Raw genomic sequence first — 23,032 nt, 5'->3', positions numbered from 1 at the left:
CAGCGACCTGTTACTTTAGTGAGCACATTACACACACACACACGCACACACACACACACACACACACACACACACACACACACACACACACACACACACACACGCTCATTAGTACATAGAACTGAAAGCTAAATGCATATTTATCTCTACCGTAGGCTGTCGAAATATTGTTATACAGATGAATTCTATTATATTTCTGACCAGTTTCGATCTGTAGTAATTTTCAAATGCTTGCAGTATCAAAAATCTACGAGCTTATACAAGTTACAAAGGTTTCTTAGCAACGCTACACTACACCATTTACAACAGCTGTTACATTCGTTGCAGCTGCGTAGGTGAAATGTGTGACGTTGTATGGGAAAACAGTTTAGTGTTACGTGGGAACAGAAGTTTATAAATCTAATGTCTCACATTCGTTGATGTTTGATACTGCAGCCATTTGGAAATGGTCGTAGGCCGAAAGCGGCTAGAAATGTAATAGAGTTTGTGTGCATAAAAAAATTTCTTCGGCCTATGGTGGAAACAAGAAATTGTTTAAGCACTTAGAAGTTACGTGGAGACTTTGGATCCTCACATAAGGAGATTAATATGCAGTACATTTACTGTATCTAAGAATAATTAGACTCCTGTAGTCACTATTTCAGTCATTCAAATTAGCACGAAGGTTTTCTTCAAATGAATGGTATGTTTCATTTTCAAAACAAATATCTAATAGCTGCTTAATTTTCTCCACAGAAGAGATTTTACTGGCTGTGACCCGACGTTGTATAGCTTCGAGTTCGGCTGTTTAAAACCGTTATGACTAACATTTTGCTCACGTGTTACACAGGATGGGTATAATGGTTATAAACATATATTATCTAATCAAAAGCATTTGGACACACACACTGAAGCGACAAAGAAACTAGTACAGGCATACATATTCAAATACAGAGATATGTAAACAGCAGAATACGGCGCTGCGGTCGGCAACGCCTATATAACACAACAATTGTCTGGCGCTGTTGTTAGATCGGTTACTGCTGCTACATTGACAGGTTATCAAGATTCAAGTGTGTTTCGACGTGGTGTTGTAGTCGGCGTGCCAGCAATGGGACACAGAACCTCCGAGGTAGCTATGAAGTGGGGATTTTCGAGTACGACAATTTCACGAGTGTGCCGTGAATATCAGGAAAACATCAAATCTCCGACGTCGCTGCGGCCAGAAAAAGATCCTGGAAGAACGAGACCAACTACAGCTGAAGAGAATCGTCCAACGTGACAGAAGTGAAACCTCTCCGCAAACTGCTGCAGATTTCAATGCTGGGCCATCAACAGTGTCAGTGTGCGAACCATTTAACGAAACATCATCGATATGGGCTTTAGGAGCCGAAGGCCCACTCGTCTACCCTTGATGACTGCCCGACACAAAGATTTGCGCCTCGCCCAGGTGCATCAACACCGACATTGTACTGTTAATGACTGGAAACATATTGCCTGGTCGGACGAGTCTCGTTTCAAATTGTATCGAGCTAATCGACGTGTACGGGTATGGAGACAACCTCATGAATCCATGGACCCTGTATGTCAGCAGGGGACTGTTCAAGCTGGTGGAGGCTCTGTAATGGTGTGCGGCGTGTGCAGTTGGAGTGATATGGGACCCCTGATACGTCTAGATACGACTATGACGGACTTGGGCAAATCCAGCAGGACAATGCGATACCCCACACGTCCAGAATTCCTTCAGAATGGCTCCAGGATCACTCTTCTGAGTTTAAACACTTCCGCTGGCCACCAAACCTCCGAGACATGAACATTATTGAGTATTCTGGGATGCCTTGCAGAGGAGATCTCCACCCGTCGTAGTCTTACGGATTTATGAACAGCCCTGCAGGATTCATGGTGTGGATTCTCTCCAGCATTACTTCAGACATTAGTCGAGTTCATGTCACGTTGTGTTGCGGCACTTCTGCGTGCTTGCGGGGACTGTAGACGATGTTAGGCAGTATCTTTGGCTCTTCAGTGTATGTCCGTGTGTGATACAAACTTTGGGATTACATTTCCCAGTTTACAAAAAAATTATAGGCTAGAAGTTGTAACTATTTGCGTGCTCGTAGGGGCCTTATACGATATTAGGCTGGTGTAACAGTTTCTTTGGCTCTTCAGAGTATTAGTGCACGTCAATACAGGGTGTGTTCATGCCTTACCTTTATGATGGGTTGAAATCTGCTGGGGAAACTTTCAGTGAGGTGTCTGAATATCTGTCGAGGAATGGCAGACCACTCCTCATCAAGAGCTGAAACCAAAGAAAGGTAGTGACGTGGGACTCTGGGATCTGGCGCAAGGTCAACTTCTGATACCAAAAGTGTTCCATTGGGTCCAGGTAGGGACTCTGGGCAGGCCAGTCCATTCCAGGAATGTTATTGTCAGCAGACTATTGATTCACAGATGCTGCTTTGTGACAGGGTGCATTTTCAAGCTGATACAATCAAAGGTCGTCGCCAGACTGTTCCTCTGCTGTACATAGTACACAATATTATATACTGGGATGACAAAAGTCATGGGATACCTCCTGATACTGTGTCGGAGCTCCTTTTGGCTGATGTAGAGCAGCAACACGACATGGCCGAGATGCAGCAAGTTGCCGGAAGTCCCCTGCTGAAATACTGAACCATGCCGCTTCAGGCTGTCCGTGAATGAGAAAAGTGTTGGCAGTGCAGCGTTTTGTGCTTTAACTGACTCTCGGTCATGTCACATAAATGGTCAGTGAGATGCATGTCGGACGATCTGAGTGACCAAATCATATGCTCGAACTGTCCAGAAGGTTCTTGAAACTGGTCGTGAACAGTGGTGGTTCAGTGCCATGGTGCACTGTCATCCATAAAAATTCCGTCGTTGTTTGGGAACACGGAGTCCATGAATGGCTGCAGACGGTCTCAGTTGGTTCAATTTGACCTGAGGACCTTGTCTATTCCATTTAAACACAGCCGCCCACCATTATAGAGTCATCTTGCCCAATGCCTTGTTGACAACTTGAACCCTAAGATCAGCTCGAACCATCTGATATCGGGGCTCATCTGACTAGGTCACGGTTTTCCAGTCGTCTAGGGTCACGAGCCCAGGAGAGGTGCTGCAGGCGATGTTGTGCTGTTAGGAAAGGCACTCGCGTCGGTCGTCTGCCCATTAACTCCAAATTTCGCCCTACTTCCCACACTGATTTCTGCAGTTATTTCACGCATTCACAACTCTACCCAAAACGCCGCTGACCTCGGTCGTTAAGTACAGTGCGTTGGCCGCTGCGTTGGCCGTGCCTGACATTTGGTATTCTCGGCACACTCTTGACACTGTTTATCTCTAAATATTGAATTTCCTAACGATTTCCGAAACTGAATGTACCGACTGTCTAGCGACAAATACCATTCGCGTTCCAAGTCTGTTAATTCCAATCTGTACCTACAGATTGGAAAATTGCGCAGGTCGCACCAGTGTTTAAGAAGGGTAGTAGGACTAATCCATCGAACTACAGACCTATATCATTGACGTCGGTTTGCAGTAGGGTTTTGGAGCATATACTGTATTCAAACATTATGAATCACCTCGAAGGGAACGATCTATTGATACGTAATTAGCATGGTTTCAGAAAACATCGTTCTTGCGCAACGCAGCTAGCTCTTTATTCGCACGAAGTTGATTCCGTATTTCTAGATTTCCGGAAAGCTTTTGACACCGTTCCTCACAAGCGACTTCTAATCAAGCTGCGGGCCTATGGGGTACCGTCTCAGTTGTGCGACTGGATTCGTGATTTCCTGTCAGGAAGGTCGCAGTAATAGACGCCAAATCATCGAGTAAAACTGAAGTGATATCAGGTGTTCCCCAGGGAAGCGTCCTGGGACCTCTGCTGTTCTTGATCTATATAAATGACCTGAGTGACAATCTGAGCAGTTCTCTTAGCTTGTTCGTAGATGATGCTGTAATTTACCGTCTAGTAAGGTCATCCGAAGAGCAGTATCAGTTGCAAAGCGATTTAGAAAGATTGCTGTATGGTGTGGCAGGTGGCAGTTGACGCTAAATGACGAAAAGTGTGAGGTGATCCACACGAGTTCCAAAAGAAATCCGTTGGAATTCGATTACTCGATAAATAGTACAATTCTCAATGCTGTCATTTCAACTAAGTACCTGGGTGTTAAAATTACGAACTACTTCAGTTGGAAAGACCACATAGATAATATTGTGGGGAAGGTGAGCCAAAGGTTGCGTTTCATTGGCAGGACACTTAGAAGATGCAACAAGTCCACTAAAGAGACAGCTTACACTACACTCGTTCGTCCTCTATTAGAATATTGCTGCGCGGTGTGGGATTCTTACCAGGTGGGATTGACGGAGGACATCGAAAGGGTGCAAAAAAGGGCAGCTCGTTTTGTATTATCACGTAATAGGGGAGAGAGTGTGGCAGATATGATACGCGAGTTGGGATGGAAGTTATTAAAGCAAAGACGTCTTTCGTCGCGGCGAGATCTATTTACGAAATTTCAGTCACCAACTTTCTCTTCCAAATGCGAAAATATTTTGTTGTGCCCAACCTACATAGGTAGGAATGATCATCAAAATAAAAATAAGAGAAATCAGAGCTCGAACAGAAAGGTTTAGGTGTTCGTTTTTCCCGCGCGCTGTTCGGAAGTGGAATGGTAGAGAGATAGTATGATTGTGGTTCGATGAACCCTCTGCCAAGCACTTAAATGTGAATTGCAGAGTAATCATATAGATGTAGATGTGCAACCATAATCACGTCGGAAACGGTTTCACATAAGTGACCTTAGTACAAATGACAGCTCCCCCAATGCACGCCCTTTTATACGTTGTGTGCCATCTATACATGTGGATATTGCTCATTTCAGTGTAAATTGTGTTTTCATCCTTCCGCATTTACCGTATGCTTTAGCGAAATAAGGGGACAGTACCCTAGAAACTAGACACAGACCCATACAGTAACACTATCACCTCTGTGTCTCACCGTTGGCACAACACATGACGACAGGTAGGTTCTCCAGCCCAATGTAATGCGTCATTCGCCATCAGATATCACGACAGGTGAACCTGCGTATGTAAAAGTAGACGGGGAGTGCTGCGTTGTCGGTAGAGATGCACGAGCAGCAGAATGGGTCGTTCAGCAGAGCTCAGTGAATTCGAATGTAGACTAATCATTGACTGTCACATTAGTAATAAACCCACTAGGGACATATCAACCCATCTAAAGCCGCCAACTCGACTGTTGTTGATATGACTGAAGTAGAAACCTAAGAGGGACAATCACAGCTAAAACAAGAGAGACCTCATGTACTAACGGAGAGGGAACATCGAACATTGTAGAGGGTGGATGCAAAAGTCGCATGAAACCGGAGGAAGGAATCATTCGTGAGTGCTGACAGTGCCCCAGGCTGGCAGAATGAGTGTTAGCATGGAGTTAAAAAGAATGGGATGTAGTTGTCGAAAATCTCCTCACAATTCACACATTTCCGTACTCAGTGTTTAGTGACCCTTGAGGTGATTAAAGAGCGAGGCCAGTAGACAATGCATTACAGGAAACGAGCGATTCAGAGGGATTAATCACTCTATACCCTGAAATGAAACGAAATGATCGTATGGCATTTATTGGCCGGGACATCCCCTTCGGGGTTCGGCCGCCGTATTGCAAGTCTTTTTAGTTGAAGCCACTTCGTCGATTTGCGTGTCATATGATGATGAACACACAACATCCAGACCCCTGCCGGGAAAAGAACCCGGGCAGTGGCAATCCGACGGATGGGTTTGTGTTCGTCGAATTTCTGGAGGACGCTGCCTGTTATGTTGTGTAGTGCCAACAGTGAATTATGGAGGTGATACGCATTTGGTGTTGATTTTGGTGGTCATGGCGTGGTCCCCTTATTGCGATTAAGAAAACGCTGAATGAGTAGGGATGTGAACACGTTTTGCGGCAGTGGGTACAGTAGAGGAAGAGGTTGGAGGCGATGATTGTTTATATTGCAAGATCACTGTTGTCTGAATGTTACATGATAGTGTGAAGGGGAACCAAGTGCAAGTATGCTGTTTTCTGATAATTATGACCCTGGGAAGAGGCATCAAATGTGAGTCGCCACCATCAGCCATGTCATCTCTTTCAGGTTGGAAGTGTCCAATGCCAGCTGGTCTTCCTGGGAGTCAGAACATTCTCTATTTCTCATACATGTCAATTAAAATTCGTGCAACGGCATTAAAGAAGAATGTCTCCGAATGTGAATAATGGCTGATGGCCCTAGCAGCTTCCCCAATCGACAGTGGTGGAGGTCACCTCGCTACAGAAATAAAGCAACAATGGAATCCAGTCACAGAGCCGTTTATTTCGCAATAATAAACTATGTCATCAAAAGTATCCGGAAACCTGACTGAAAATGACCTACAAATTAGTGGCGCCCTCTACCGCTAGTGATGGAATTCAATACGGTGTTGGCACCCCTTAGCCTGGATGACAGCTTCCACTCTCGCTGGAAGGTATCTTGGGGAATCACAGCCCATTCTTCACGGAGTGCTGAACTGAGGAGAGGTATCGACGTCGATCTGTGAGATCTGGCACGAAGTCCGCGTTCCAAAACATCCCAAAGCTGTTGTATAAGATTAAGGTCGGGATCCTGTGCAGGCCAGTCCACTACATGGATGTTATTGTCGTGTAACCACTCCGCCACAGGCGTGGATTATGAGCACAGATACTTGATCATGTTGAAAGATGCAATCGGCATCTCCGAATTGCTCTTAACCAGTGGGAAGTAAGAAGATGCTTAAAACATCAATTTAAGGCTGAGCTTTAATAGTGCAACGGAAAACAACAAACTCGCTCCATGAAAAACACCTCCACACCATAACACCACCACCTCCAAATTTTACCTTTGGCACTACACACGCTGGCAGATGACGATCACTGGGCATTAGCCATACCCACACCCTGCCATCGGATCGCCACACTGTGTACCGTGATTCGGTACTCCATACAACGTTTTTCCACTGTTCAATCGTCCAATGTTTACGCTCCTTACACCTAGGGAGGCGCCGTTTGGCATTTACCGGCGTGATGTGCGGCTTATGAGGAGCCGCTCGAGCAGGTCGGCCTGTATGCTTTTGTGCTGTACCTGTCCCTTCACGTTTCCACTTCACTGTCACATCGGAAAGAGTGGACCAAGGGATGTGTGGAAATCTCGCGTACAGGTGCATGACACAAGTGACACCCAATCACCTGACCACGGTCGAAGTCCGTGAGTTCCGCGGAGCGCCCCATTCTGCTCTCTCACGATGTCTAATGACTGCTGAGGTCGCTGATATGGGGTACCCGACAGTAGGTGCCAGCAAAATGCACCTAATGTGAAAAACTTATGTATTTGGGGATGTCTGGCTACTTTTTATCGCATAGTGTATGTATACTCACACATAGGGAGAAACACGCACAGAAAGAACTTACGTTCAGAAACTATGGTTAGGTATACTAAAGAAATAAGCTATGCAAACCATTCTTTATACACTTATGTGTGAGCGAAAAGATACTAGAGAAAATGGAATGCAAAATGTTACCTCCAGGGATTGCGCTCTATTTCACTATAGTCGAAGCTGCAGGAATAATTGCGTTGTCCATGGCATAAGGAGGGTTGCTAATCAGACATACAAAGGAATTAATATATGCACTTGACGATGTAGTTGGCGACACGTTCTAACAACCATACCACAACAAAGATCAAAAATTAATAATGATCGTAGTGTTGCTCACGCTGCTAACTATTGCATTTTCGGGCAACAACAAAGTTATATAATGTGGCAGGTGTCATTAGAGCACAGTTAATAAAGGCATTTCTTGAAATATTGGATAAACTAGGTACTCATCTTTTCGTGTTTACTACGCTGGTCTCGTTGTGAACTCATGGCTCAATCGTCGAAAATCTAGGTAGTGATGATTCCAAGCTCGGATGCAAAGAGGCCTAGGTGTTATTCTGCGATATTCAAAAGTTTTATAGATGTGTTTCATAAACCATTCTTGGAGATTAAACTTTTGCAAGTTAGGACAATGGTGATGTAAAAAGTAATCAGCACTCCGAATTTAAGTTGCACTTCTTTTTTATTACTTTTGTTCCAATATAACGTAACTCGTTCCAGAACATCACTTCACAATATAAAACATACTTGAAAATATCTTCCTCACTGTTAAAGTTCACATTTCATAAAGTGACTACAATTTGCGTCTTTTTAACATGACGACCAAAGCTTGACTCTAATAACCGCTTACGCACCCAAAAATCAGAGTTACAAGTACATCAAAGATCATAGTGACAAAAGAAAGAATACACATAAGAATAATATCACTGCAATATATACATATCGATGTAGCGAAGTACCTCTACATTAATGAAGTCAAATCTGACTGTTGTCACAGAAATATGTTAACTATTTTACAGAAACACAGAATATTGCTGGTATCGAGAGGTTGAGGTGAGGTGCCGTAATGGTTACGTAATTCAAGTACCATTACAACATGTAAGTGGTAAATTCATTGTAATCAGAATCCACTCGCGAATCATGATAAGAAATGAAATAAATAAATAACAAGATAATGAAGACAGCGTAAAGTAAAATCATATGTTGCCTTGGAGATCCTAAAATCATGTGATGCCTGTTCAACTACATCCTTTGAAGTTTATGATAAGTTAAATTCTAGCGCTGAAGCAGCGCTCACCAAGCCAACATCCAGTGTCTGAGTTCAGGAAACGAGAGACCAGAAACTTTGATCCTCCCTCCTCCGGGCATTCCCATGAAAAAATCAGGTTGGGTGAAACTTCCTGGCAGATTAAAACTGTGTGCCCGACCGAGACTCGAACTCGGGACCTTTGCCTTTCGCGGGCAAGTGCTCTACCAACTGAGCTACCGAAGCACGACTCACGCCCGGTACGCACAGCTTTACTTCTGCCAGTACCTCGTCTCCTACCTTCCAAACTTTACAGAAGCTCTCCTGCGAACCTTGCAGAACTAGCACTCCTGAAAGAAAGGATATTGCGGAGACATGGCTTAGCCACAGCCTGGGGGATGTTTCCAGAATGAGATTTTCACTCTGCAGCGGAGTGTGCGCTGATATGAAACTTCCTGGCAGATTAAAACTGTGTGCCCGACCGAGACTAGAACTCGGGACCTTTGCCTTTCGCGGGCAAGTGCTCTACCAACTGAGCTACCGAAGCTCCGCTGCAGAGTGAAAATCTCATTCTGGAAACATCCCCCAGGCTGTGGCTAAGCCATGTCTCCGCAATATCCTTTCTTTCAGGAGTGCTAGTTCTGCAAGGTTCGCAGGAGAGCTTCTGTAAAGTTTGGAAGGTAGGAGACGAGGTACTGGCAGAAGGAAAGCTGTGCGTACCGGGCGTGAGTCGTGCTTCGGTAGCTCAGTTGGTAGAGCACTTGCCCGCGAAAGGCAAAGGTCCCGAGTTCGAGTCTCGGTCGGGCACACAGTTTTAATCTGCCAGGAAGTTTCATATCAGCGCACACTCCGCTGCAGAGTGAAAATCTCATTCTGGAAACATCCCCCAGGCTGTGGCTAAGCCATGTCTCCGCAATATCCTTTCTTTCAGGAGTGCTAGTTCTGCAAGGTTCGCAGGAGAGCTTCTGTAAAGTTTGGAAGGTAGGAGACGAGGTACTGGCAGAAGTAAAGCTGTGCGTACCGGGCGTGAGTCGTGCTTCGGTAGCTCAGTTGGTAGAGCACTTGCCCGCGAAAGGCAAAGGTCCTGAGTTCGAGTCTCGGTCGGGCACACAGTTTTAATCTGCCAGGAAGTTTCATATCAGCGCACACTCCGCTGCAGAGTGAAAATCTCATTCTGGAAACATCCCCCAGGCTGTGGCTAAGCCATGTCTCCGCAATATCCTTTCTTTCAGGAGTGCTAGTTCTGCAAGGTTCGCAGGAGAGCTTCTGTAAAGTTTGGAAGGTAGGAGACGAGGTACTGGCAGAAGTAAAGCTGTGCGTACCGGGCGTGAGTCGTGCTTCGGTAGCTCAGTTGGTAGAGCACTTGCCCGCGAAAGGCAAAGGTCCCGAGTTCGAGTCTCGGTCGGGCACACAGTTTTAATCTGCCAGGAAGTTTCATATCAGCGCACACTCCGCTGCAGAGTGAAAATCTCATTCTGGAAACATCCCCCAGGCTGTGGCTAAGCCATGTCTCCGCAATATCCTTTCTTTCAGGAGTGCTAGTTCTGCAAGGTTCGCAGGAGAGCTTCTGTAAAGTTTGGTAGGTAGGAGACGAGGTACTGGCAGAAGTAAAGCTGTGCGTACCGGGCGTGAGTCGTGCTTCGGTAGCTCAGTTGGTAGAGCACTTGCCCGCGAAAGGCAAAGGTCCCGAGTTCGAGTCTCGGTCGGGCACACAGTTTTAATCTGCCAGGAAGTTTCATATCAGCGCACACTCCGCTGCAGAGTGAAAATCTCATTCTGGATCAGGTTGGGTGGCTTGTTTTCAGCCAATGACAGGAACTCACCACTCAATTCCCGGTCTTGAATGAAACTGAAAAAAAGAAACAACCAGGCGAGGAGCCACAGCTAAAACAGCATCCGGAGGAGGCGAGAGTACTGCCCTTCTATAATTGCTCTGTCCAGGAATTTTCAGGCATGGCCGACGTGGAGTGCACCTCGCTTCCGTAACATTTAGATGGGATGCCAAGTGATCGCCTTATAAATGCGTAGGCGTAGCCTCCACTTCAAAACACGCTTTGTCCAAATATTCTCCAACACTAATGACCATGCCACCCGCCCCCCCTCACCCCACTAGGGCATGAAAGCAAGCCGGTAGATGCTGGGCTATTGACTGCATTATCATGTAGAAGGCATCTGCTGTTGTTTGTGAAGAAAAATGCCCGCCTTGAAGGCATTCTGCCCAGAGGGATCAACTAAAACCGTTTCCACTTAGCACTGGTTGCCTGTTCTCAGGGGCCACAAACTCCTATTCTGCCAGTCATCTTGCGATATGCCTTTTCTGCGTGGCTTAGGCTACAGTTGCCCTCTACAGTACCCTTGGCCTCCCTCAGCTCCTTCTTCCTGGTGCAGGTCAGCTGACCAAACATTGCAGCCATTGTTGTCCCTCCATGCGTTGGACATGTTCCTCCATCTGTTGGACATGTCCACACCTTCTCAGAGTTCGAGCATCAATCCTATCTGTGACTGGTTCCACTGCATACATCTCCATTCTTATATATCCATTCCTTAGTCGATACAAGCGAGTCACTCTCATGCTGCACTGTAGCTCGTCCATTTCGACAGGCTGTTTTCTCCCTCTGTCTCTCGTTCAGTGTCCAACAGTCAGCCACATGCCAGAATGATTTTAACCACAGCACATAGCACTACTTTCTGTGTTCTTCTATATGTGTTCTGACTCCAAAAGATACCATTTAATGAGTTAATAGCTACCCACACTTACATATCCTGCAGGATATCTCCACTTCACACTCGCCAGTCTTATTGATTGGTGAACCCATATATTTTAACATCTTCACATTTCTTACACATCCAGATTCAATCCAAATACTCACCTTGCCCCTTCCAACAAGATATTATGTCTTAGCCATATTGACTGTTAGTCCCCACTGTTAATAAGCTTCTCTTAACTTTCTGCTTTGATATATGACATCGTCCTTATCCAGAGCAATAAACAATTATGCCCTGAATATATGTTTACAATATATGTGATCGCAGTCATCAATCAAACGATTCTCATATGGTAACTGTTTATGCTAATTTCATTTTATACATGGCCTCACACATCTTTAATTCTGGTGTTGCAGTAAAATTATGACAAAGTGCAGCACCGTTACAGAAAATAAAACTCATTCATTCCTTGACTTTGCTATGTTGCAATATTAACCCATTCATCCATTCAGTCACACAGCATAGCTTTTCCATTTATATTCTCATTGTCGGTTTATTATATAGGACATGCACACCAGAAAAGGCAATCACATTATAACGAAAAAAACATCCTAAATAACAGAAGCACAAATCTTCGTATCTCTGCATTCGGGAAATACTACTGAAAGGAAAAGTTTTATTATGAAGAATAGCAAATAGCATAATGCAAAAACATCGAAATGTACAAACGAAATGCTTCATTTAAGAAAAGTAGTTGCTGACCATATTTCATAAGAGCTATTCATTTATTGAGAAGTATCAAAATAAGTCCAAATCATCATACTCTTACATTGAAGAAGACGTTGCCAAAAGAAAATTTTGGAGTAAAAAATGACGTTGTAAAAAAAAACATTGAAAAATACAAACAAAATGTTTCATTCAAGAACTGTACTTGGTGACTGCAATTTTATGAGTCAGACCTATTCGTATCCTCAACTTTCAGTTGGAAAAAGTTCTTAATTAATATAAGTATCTATATATGTTACCACTCATGTGTTATCTACATTTAAACAAACAATAATAAGGCTATAACAGAAAGACACAATATTTACTAATTCTAGTACAACCGTGCACATTGTTGGGTTGCTATAGAGTGTAACAAAAAAAATTTTATCTCTCATATGAAGTAAATGTTTATCTTATCTTGCCCCTGTAATCAACTTCACAACATTTCCTAGTAGTTTGTGCATTAAAGAAATTTATGTCACAACGTCTTGACCTAACAATACACGCACGAAAGTTGAAATCAAGGGCACAGTTACATGTTAGGATAGCTCAGGAAGTGATATCAAGGAGTAGTGGTTTGTTATGTTGTGGTTGCAACAGCAACAAGGGATGAACTTTGTATAGTACTGAGTATGTCAAGGGACAGCCCCACCAGGCTAGCTGTGCAGTCTAATGCACTGCTTCCCATGTGGGAAGGCGTGCCGGTCCCCACCCCGAATCCGCCCAGCGGGTTAATGTCGAAGTCCGGTGTACCGGCCAGCCTGTAGATGATTTTGAAGACAGTTTTCCATCTACCTCGGCGAATGCGGGCTAGTTCCCCTTATTCTGCCTCAGTTACACTATGTCAGCCATTGCTGTGCAAACACCGTTTCCACAAATGCGTACACTATAATTATTCTACCATACAAACATTTGGAGTTAACTCGTCTGATATACATTCCTGGGGGGGTGGGGGGAGGAGGGTTCACTGGGGGCCGAACTACACAATAACCCTGGGTTTGGTGTAGGGCAGTGGTGGGATGAGTGGACTGCTGTGTCCTGTTGTGGGGTTGTGAACCACTGAGGGCTTAGGTGGGACAAAGCCTCTCCACTGTTCCTAGGTCCCCAGTTTAATACACACACTCATACATACATACATATCAAGGCATGCACCCACCCTCTGCAATTGGTTTGCAGTGAAAGAAGGTTGGCAGTGAATGAAGGTGGGAGCATAAATTAGCAGAGCACTGGTCTCTATCAACCACTGACTCTAATGTTCGTCGCAAAGCACTAAGTTTTTGTGTGAAAGTACTGGCATTAAATAGGATGGATTTAGTGTCTCATTTGTGCAATTAATATACGGGTTCTAGAGTAAAAGGGACAAGAAATGGCTACTGTTGTTTCTACAGGCCAAGCTCTGTGTAGCCCACATGGACAACGGTCTTGGGTCAAAATGGAGCATCCCCACTGCATCACTTCCTGCAGAGAACTAGACTCTGGCACAGGGCAGGGCATCCTCCGGTGCCACCACCCACAAAAGCTGGCAGTCAAACCGAGTCAGACAGGTGTCTGGTTGGAGGGAGGCGTCCCAGGTGACTGAAGTGCCCAGCAGCAACTGGCTACCTGTTGGGCCAATGACTTGCTCCCTCCTGTAGGTACCAGGGTTCCCCTCATAATATTTCTGGTCAGCAATCATCATTTACACTCCAGGGAAAGCAGTGTGTCCATGGAGTGCCCCCAGTGAAAATGACCAGCAGATCTGAGTCTGGGCCTGGAGCCCTCTTGTTTTCGACAAGGCTTCACGTCTCATTGTTTGTGTGTACTGCCCATCATTCTCACACTTCGAAACTTCTTAACAAAAAAGTAATTATTTATTTATTTATTGTTCCGTGGGACCAAATTAAGGAGAAGTCTCCATGGTCATGGAACGAGTCAATACATGAAATTATAACACGATAGTAGAAACAGATAAAATGAAATACAAGAAACGTATTCAGGCGACAATTCGTAACTTTAAATAAACAAAATCAACAATGTAACACTGGAATTTGCTTAATTTTTCAGCTCTTCCAGGAGCTCCTCGACAGAATAGAAGGAGTGAGCCATGAGGAAACTCTTCAGTTTAGACTTAAAAGCGTTTGGACTACTGCTAAGATTTTTGAGTTTGTGGTAGCTTATTGAAAATGGATGCAGCAGAATAGTGCACTCCTTTCTGTAGAAGAGTAAAGGAAGTGCATTCCACATGCAGATTTGATTTCTGCCTAGTATTAACTGAGTGAAAGCTGCTAACTCTTGGGAATAAGCTAATATTGCTAACAACAAACGACATTGAAGAAAATATATACTGTGAGGGCAATATCAGAATTCCCAGACTATTGAATAGGGGTCGACAAGAAGTTCTCGAACTTACACCACATATAGCTCGAACAACCCGTTTTTGAGCCAAAAATACCCTTTTTGAATCAGAAGAATTACCTAAAAAATAATACCATATGACATAAGCGTATGAAAATATGCGAAGTAGACTACTTTTCGTGTTGAACTGTCACTTATTTCAGATACTGTTCTAATGGTAAATAAAGCAGTATTTAGTTTCTGAACAAGATCCTGAACATGGGCTTTCCACAACAGCTTACTATCTATCCGAACGCCTAGGAACTTGAACTGTTCCGTCTCGCTTATAATATGCCCATTCTGTCTGATCAAAATATAGGTTCTTGTTGAATTGTGAGTTAGAAACTGTAAAAACTGAGTCTTACTGTGATTTAGCATCAAATTAATTTCTCCAAACCACGAACTTATTTCATGAACTACATTATTTGATAATGTTTCAATATTACACACAAGATCCTTCACTACCAAGCTGGTGTCATCAGCAAACAGAAATATTTTTGAATCACCTGTAATACTAGAAGGCATATCATTTATATAAATAAGAAACAGCAGTGGCCCCAGCACTGACCCTTGGGGAATGCTCCACTTAACAGTGCCCCATTGGGACTGAACATCACTACCACTCTCAATATTGCGGAGAATTACCTTCTGCTTTCTGTTTTATTCCCTTTTTTTTACTTTACTGTTATAACTGAGAATGTGAAACTTCTTAATTTATTTAATTCTGAAACTGCTGAGTGAAATTGACTATACTGTCTCTCTGCTATTTTATCATTTGAGCACTGACCCACATTATTCTAGGGCAACGCAATCTGACTGCTCAAAAATGATAGCCTGACTTCAAATAATTAATACAAAGGAATGGCCCTGAATAAGAAGAAATCCTAACAATAACCCATACATATCATAAGTCACTTATCTCACAGAAAGTCTTCATAACACGATCTACAGCAATGCAGCAAATAACAATAAAGCCAGCTAAATAAAAGATTCTAAATACAAGGGGCTCTAACTACTAATAGGCATGTGGTTAGCAAAGGAAAGATTTTGGTGTGGAGCAAACAATGTATTTAGCAAATTGTTCCTTAATCATGTGACAACCACTTCAAAAAAATCGTCCGTGACATCCAGTTCCGAAAATTATATAATCAACGATAAAATCAAATTTCCATGATGGAGACACGTCCAGATCGTCCGCTTGTGCTAACACTTCAGACCTCTAACCAGCATCACTGCTGGCTATTCACTCTCAACTTCCATCACTGCTGGCTATTCATCTCCAAGTGTCATCACTGCTGACTGTTAACTTCCAACTGCTAGTAGCCACAGAGTCTCTTAGAGAGTGCACAGAGCACTGTCAGAGATTTTGATATAGTCTAAAGCACTGCCAACATACAAACACATACACTGCCTACTTACAGCTTCTGATCATACCATTTGCACATTCAGTGGTGTTTACTAGATACTGTAATATGCTAGAAATTTAAGAATACGTGGAACAAACCTAACTCTATTGTTTCATATTCCAGAAGGTTGTTGTTGTTGTGGTCTTCAGTCCTGAGACTGGTTTGATGCAGCTCTCCATGCTACTCCATCCTGTGCAAGCTTCTTCGTCTCCCAGTACCTACTGCAACCTACATCCTTCTGAATCTGCTTAGTGTATTGATCTCTTGGTCTCCCTCTACGATTTTTACCCTCCACGCTGCCCTCCAATGCTAAATTTGTGATCCCTTGATGCCTCAAAACATGTCCTACCAACCGATCCCTTCTTCTAGTCAAGTTGTGCCACAAACTTCTCTTCTCCCCAATCCTATTCAATACCTCCTCATTAGTTACGTGATCTACCCACCTTATCTATAGCATTCTTCTGTAGCACCACATTTCGAAAGCTTCTATTCTCTTCTTGTCCAAACTGGTTATCGTCCGTGTTTCACTTCCATACATGGCTACACTCCATACATATACTTTCAGAAACGACTTCCTGACACTTAAATCTATATTCGATGTTAACAAATTTCTCTTCTTCAGAAACGATTTCCTTGCCATTGCCAGTCTACATTTTATATCATCTCTACTTCGACCATCATCAGTTATTTTACTCCCTAAATAGCAAAACTCCTTTACTAATTTAAGTGTCTCATTTCCTAATCCAATCCCCTCAGCATCACCCGATTTAATTTGACTACATTCCATTATCCTCGTTTTGCTTTTGTTGATGTTCATCTTATATCCTCCTTTCAAGACACTGTCCTATTCCGTTCAACTGCTCTTCCAAGTCCTTTGCTGTCTCTGACAGAATTACAATGTCATCGGCGAACCTCAAAGTTTTTACTTCTTCTCCATGAATTTTAATACCTACTCCGAATTTTTCCTTTGTTTCCTTTACTGCTTGCTCAATATACAGATTGAATAACATCGGGGAGAGGCTACAACCCTGTCTCACACCTTTCCCAACCACTGCTTCCCTTTCATGCCCCTCGACTCTTATAACTGCCATCTGGTTTCTGTACAAATTGTAAATAGCCTTTCGCTCCCTGTATTTTACCCCTGCCACCTTCAGAATTTGAAAGAGAGTATTCCAGTTAACGTTGTCAAAAGCTTTCTCTAAGTCTACAAATGCTACAAACGTAGGTTTGCCTTTTCTTAATCTTTCTTCTAAGATAAGTCGTAAGGTTAGTATTGCCTCACGTGTTCCAACGTTTCTACGGAATCCAAACTGATCTCCCCGAGGTCCGCTTCTACCAGTTTTTCCATTCGTCTGTAAAGAATTCGCGTTAGTATTTTGCAGCTGTGACTTATTAAACTGATAGTTCGGTAATTTTCACATCTGTCAACACCTGCTTCCTTTGGGATTGGAATTATTATATTCTTCTTGAAGTCTGTGGGTATTTCGCCTGTCTCATACATCTTGCTCACCAGATGGTAGAGTTTTGTCATGACTGGCTCTCCCAAGGCCATCAGTAGTTCTGATGGAATGTTGTCTACTCCCGGGGCCTTGTTTCGACTCAGGTCTTTCAGTGCTCTGTCAAACTCTTCACGCAGTATCTTATCTCCCATTTCATCTTCATCTACATCCTCTTCCATTTCCATAATATTGTCCTCAAGGACATCGCCCTTGTATAAATCCTCTATATACTTCCACCTTTCTGCCTTCCCTTCTTCGTTTAGAACTGGGTTGCCATCTGAGCTCTTGATATTCATACAAGTGGTTCTCTTCTCTCCAAAGGTCTCTTTAATTTTCCTGTAGGCAGTATCTATCTTACCCCTAGTGAGACAAGCCTCTACATCCTTACATTTGTTCTCTAGCCATCCCTGCTTAGCCATTTTGCACTTCCTGTCGATCTCATTTTTGAGACGTTTGTATTCCTTTTTGCCTGCTTCATTTACTGCATTTTTATATTTTCTCCCTTCATCAATTAAATTCAATATTTCTTCTGTTACCCAAGGATTTCTATTAGCCCTCGTCTTTTTACCTACTTGATCCTCTGCTGCCTTCACTACTTCATCCCTCAGAGCTACCCATTCTTCTTCTACTGTATTTCTTTCCCCCATTCCTGTCAATTGTTCCCTTATGCTCTCCCTCAAACTCTCTACAACCTCTGGTTCTTTCAGTTTATCCAGGTCCCATCTCCTTAACTTCCCGCCTTTTTGCAGTTTCTTCAGTTTCAATCTGCTGTTCATAACCAATAGATTGTGGTCAGAATCCACATCTGCCCCTGGAAATGTCTTACAATTTAAAACCTGGTTCCTAAATCTCTGTCTTACCATTATGTAATCTATCTGATACCTTTTAGTATCTCCACGATTCTTCCAGGTATACAACCTTCTTTCATGATTCTTGAACCAAGTGTTAGCTATGATTAAGTTATGCTCTGTGCAAAATTCTACAAGGCGGCTTCCTCTTTCATTTCTTCCCCCCAATCCATATTCACCTACTATGTTTCCTTCTCTCCCTTTTCCTACTGACGAATTCCAGTCACCCATGACTATTAAATTTTCGTCTCCCTTCACTACCTGAATAATTTCTTTTATCTCGTCATACATTTCATCAATTTCTTCATCATCTGCATAGCTAGTTGGCATATAAACTTGTACTACTGTAGTAGGCATGGGCTTTGTGTCTATCTTGGCCACACTAATGCGTTCACTATGCTGTTTGTAGTAGCTAACCCGCACTCCTAGTTTTTTATTCATTATTAAACCTACTCCTGCATTACCCCTATTTGATTTTGTATTTATAACCCTGTAATCACCTGACCAAAAGTCTTGTTCTTCCTGCCACCGAACTTCACTAATTCCCACTATATGTAACTTTAACCTATCCATTTCCCTTTTTAAATTTTCTAACCCACCTGCCCGATTAAGGGATCTGACATTCCATGCTCCGATCCGTAGAATGCCAGTTTTCTTTCTCCTGATAACGACGTCCTCTTGAGTAGTCCCCACCCAGAGATCCGAATGGGGGACTATTTTACCTCCGGAATATTTTACCCAAGAGGACGCCATCATCATTTAATCATAGAGTAAAGCTGCATGTCCTCGGGAGAAATTACGACCGTAGTTTCCCCTTGCTTTCAGCCGTTCGCAGTACCAGCACAGCTAGGCCGTTTTGGTTAATGTTACAAGGCCAGATCAGTCAATCATCCAGACTGTTGCCCCTGCAACTACTGAAAAGGCTGCTGCCCCTCTTCAGGAACCACATGTTTGTCTGGCCTCTCAACAGATAGCCCTCCGTTGTGGTTGCACCTACGGTACGGCCATCTGTATCGCTGAGGCACGCAAGCCTCCCCACCAACGGCAAGGTCCATGGTTCATGGGGGGCATACAATCAATTTTATCATCTGGCTGAGGCAAGAAAATTATGCAATTAATCAATAACAAAAACAAATTATTTTCTTCATTAAATTCTAATATTTCACAATTCTTTACCATTGACTTCGTTACAAAAAATAAAGCCACACATATTATAAAAATGTATGTAATTATGTATGTATGAATTTAGCCCAGTTAGCCGAGCACTCTAATGCGCTGCTTCCTGAGTGGTAAAGCATGCTGGTCCCCGGCACGAATCCACCTGGCGAATTAGCGTCGCGGTCCGGTGTGCCAGCCAGCCTGTGGATGGTTTTTAAGGCGGTTTTCCATCTGCCTCGGCGAATGCGGGCTGGTTCCCCTAATTCTGCCTCAGTTACACTGTGTCAGCGACTGCTGTGCAAACACTGTTCTACGTTTGCGTACACCGTAATTATTCTACTGCGCAAACATTTGGAATTAAACTCACCTGGTATGAGACATTCCTATGGGGGGGAGGGGGGCGGGCACTGGGGGTCGAACCGCGCGATAACCCTAAGGTCAGTGTGGGGCGGCGGTGGGGTGGGTGGACTGCTGTGGCCTGGTGTGAACCACTGAGGGCTACAACGGTACGAAGCCTCTCCATCATTTCTAGATCCCCGGATTAGTAACTACATAGATGCATACATGTATGCATGTATATATGCTCTACATCTCCACCTAAACCAGTGGACCGATTTCCACCAAACTTGGTACACATGCCACCTACTGTCTGGAAGGAATCAAAGTGGAGGTAAGAACCACCTGCCTATGAAGGAATTGGAGTGGACGTGAAAAAGCAGTGTAGCCCATGACGTGTGAATACACATACTTCAGTCAACCAGTATTTGAAAATGAGAGTACTTAGAGACTTGCAGCAAACACACATAGTTTCAAATTTGTACAAAACTTTTTCTCGCAAATGACGCCTACAAAATGAGGAAAGGAAAAAATTTTATCTCGTAACTACCTTTTCGCTGTTCATGCAGTAAAATTTCTGCTTCAAGTATGATATTTCAATTTATTACATCCTTGCTACTAACTGTATTCGCATCACATTTTAGCGACAGTATTCACATTACCATTGAAGGTATAAACAAAATTATATATATGTCTGATGCATAGTCCAGGGAATATGATTTGATAAACACTGAGATGCGTGAAGAACTAGGCATAATGGATGACGTTTTAGTATATTACGTTTTTACTACTAAATCTATTCATAGCACATTTTCAGACAGGAGCAGCATCTGCCACTGGACGTATGTATAATATTATATCACTGTAGAATTCACAGTTCACGAGATACCATGCCATAAATATAGAACTGCGTGAAAATGAAACTGCAAGGCGAAAGTCGATAGAAATACGGGTGAAGTATGTGTACAAATACGCATGGAATATGTTAAATATATGTGAGATACATTTGAAATGTGCGTAGATGAGCGAAGGCAAGTGTAAAAGGCTTATCCACAACCCCTAACACGAATTCAACCAAATGTGATTCACATAATGTTTACGATCTGGAAGTAAATACTGTGAGGTAAGAACCTCCAGCCTCCTATAACGGTGAGCTTGATAACCTGGAGAGAGAAAGAGAGAAATGGGGGAGGGGAGATGCACTAATAGAAGACTGGAATAAATACATAACCGGGCAATGCTGAGTACTCAGCCAGTCTACATACATAAGAATCTATTGTTCTGTTGTGAAAAAAATGCTTATCCAATGAAAAATAATGGTAATATCTCGTTTCATCATAGATCATAATAAAGAAAATTAATAATTGTTAGATGAATTGTTTCTTTTTCTACATTTCACAAATCACACCCTTTTCTGGAGTACCATGCCCTACAAAAATATATTGAAAACACCAGTAATCTACAAAACTAACTACAAAAAGTATCCTTCTACTCCCGAGATATCCCTCGTATCAGACCAAAGGATCACGGAAGTCAAAAACAATCTGAAAGATAAACAACAAATTTTTTTTTTAAACTCCCTTTGGTCTATCATGACGTGATTGTCTCTACAGCATAGCATCTCCCTTTTTGTCTCGAGCATTTTTCGTCCATAACAGACTCACCCACGTCATATTAGCAGGCATCAGGTAACATTGCACAAAGTAGGAGAACAATCTCTCTATTTAACAAGATTAGAGAGACTGTTCACCTACTTTGTGCTATGTTACCCGATGCCTGCTAATATAAGCTAACAATAAGTCACACAGTTAAAATGCATTTCATTAAATAGATGTCAAAACAGGGGAAAGACAATTTATGTTCAAAAATCAGGAGGACGAGGACCATAACTCAGGGGCTTAAAAAATCCACACTTTATTACAAATGCTAGATTACAAGTAATGATCAAACAATATTTAAACATATGAGAAAATAATCCACTGAATTACAGACCCATATTACTGGTCCAAATATGCAGTAGGATTCTGGAACGCTTACTTTGTTGATACATTATGAGTTACCTCGAACAAAACTATGTATTCAGACATAGTCAGCACGGACTCAGAAAACGTCGTTCTTGTGTAAAACAACAAGCTCTCCATTCTCACGAGTGGTATCGACAGGGAATTTCAAACTGATTCCATATTTCTACATTTCCAGGAGACACTTGATACCGTTTGTCAAAGCGGCTTATAATCAGGTTGCTTGTCTACGGAGTATCGTCTCAGTTGTGTGACTGGATTCGCGATTTTCTGTCGAGCAGCTCAAAGTTCGTATTTATTGATGGAAAGTTATTGGGTAAAACAGGAGTACTATATGACGTTCCTCAAAGAAGTGTTATAGGACCTCTGCCATCCCAAATGTATATAAATGATTTGGAAGACGATCTGAACAGCCCTCTTAGATTGTTTGCCGATTATGCTGCCATATACCCTCTCGTAAAGTACTCAGAAGATAAAAAAATTGCAAAATGATTTAGACAAGATATCTGTATTGTGCAAAGAGTAGGAATTAACTTCAAGTAATGGAAATTATGAGGTTATCCACATGTGTACTAAAATAAATCCGTTAAATTTCGGCAACCCGATAAATTACCGAAATCTAAAAGGATGTCAGTTACAATTACGAACAACAACATCGACTGGAACTATCACACAGATCATGTTATGTGGAAGACGAACTAAATACTACGCATTGTTGACGAAAGTAAAGTTCTATGTACTGACTTGGCAGATAATTCTAAGAAATTTTGGCCGTATGCCAAAGCGGTAGGTGGATCAAAACAAAATGTCCAGACACTCTGTGACCAAAATGGTACTGAAACAGAGGATGACAGACTAAAGGCCGAAATACTAAATGTCTTTTTCCAAAGCTGTTTCACAGAGGAAGACTGCACTGTAGTTCCTTCTCTAGATTGTCGCACAGATGGTAAAATGGTATACATCGAAATAGACGAGAGAGGGATAGAGAAACAATTAAAATCGCTCAGCAGAGGAAAGGCCGCTGGACCTGATGGGATACCAGTTCGATTTCACACAGATTACGCGAAGGAACTTGCCCCCCTTCTTGCAGCGGTGTACCGTAGCTCTCTAGAAGAGCGTAGCGTTCCAAAGGATTGGAAAAGGGCACAGGTCATCCCCGTTTTCAAGAAGGGACGTCGAACAGATGTGCAGAACTATAGACCTATATCTCTAACGTCGATCAGTTGTAGAATTTTGGAACACGTAT

General features: G+C 42.8%; 4 non-coding genes across 4 annotated transcripts; 3 read left to right on the top strand and 1 right to left on the bottom strand.

Moving 5' to 3' along the window:
• Positions 1 to 8,846: 8,846 nt before the first annotated feature.
• On the bottom strand, positions 8,847 to 8,921 carry Trnas-cga. The gene has a single exon. It is a non-coding gene; the product is annotated as a tRNA-Ser (tRNA).
• A 486-nt stretch (positions 8,922 to 9,407) lies between these two features.
• On the top strand, positions 9,408 to 9,482 carry Trnas-cga. The gene has a single exon. It is a non-coding gene; the product is annotated as a tRNA-Ser (tRNA).
• A 527-nt stretch (positions 9,483 to 10,009) lies between these two features.
• Trnas-cga lies at positions 10,010 to 10,084 on the top strand. The gene has a single exon. It is a non-coding gene; the product is annotated as a tRNA-Ser (tRNA).
• A 226-nt stretch (positions 10,085 to 10,310) lies between these two features.
• Positions 10,311 to 10,385, top strand: Trnas-cga. Its single transcript has one exon. It is a non-coding gene; the product is annotated as a tRNA-Ser (tRNA).
• Positions 10,386 to 23,032: the final 12,647 nt, after the last annotated feature.

Source organism: Schistocerca piceifrons, chromosome 9 (genome assembly GCF_021461385.2).
Source record: "Schistocerca piceifrons isolate TAMUIC-IGC-003096 chromosome 9, iqSchPice1.1, whole genome shotgun sequence".
NCBI classification, from domain to species: Eukaryota; Metazoa; Arthropoda; class Insecta; order Orthoptera; family Acrididae; genus Schistocerca; species Schistocerca piceifrons.
Note: the sequence above shows the minus strand (reverse complement) of the source record. Positions and strands in the feature narration are given on the sequence as shown.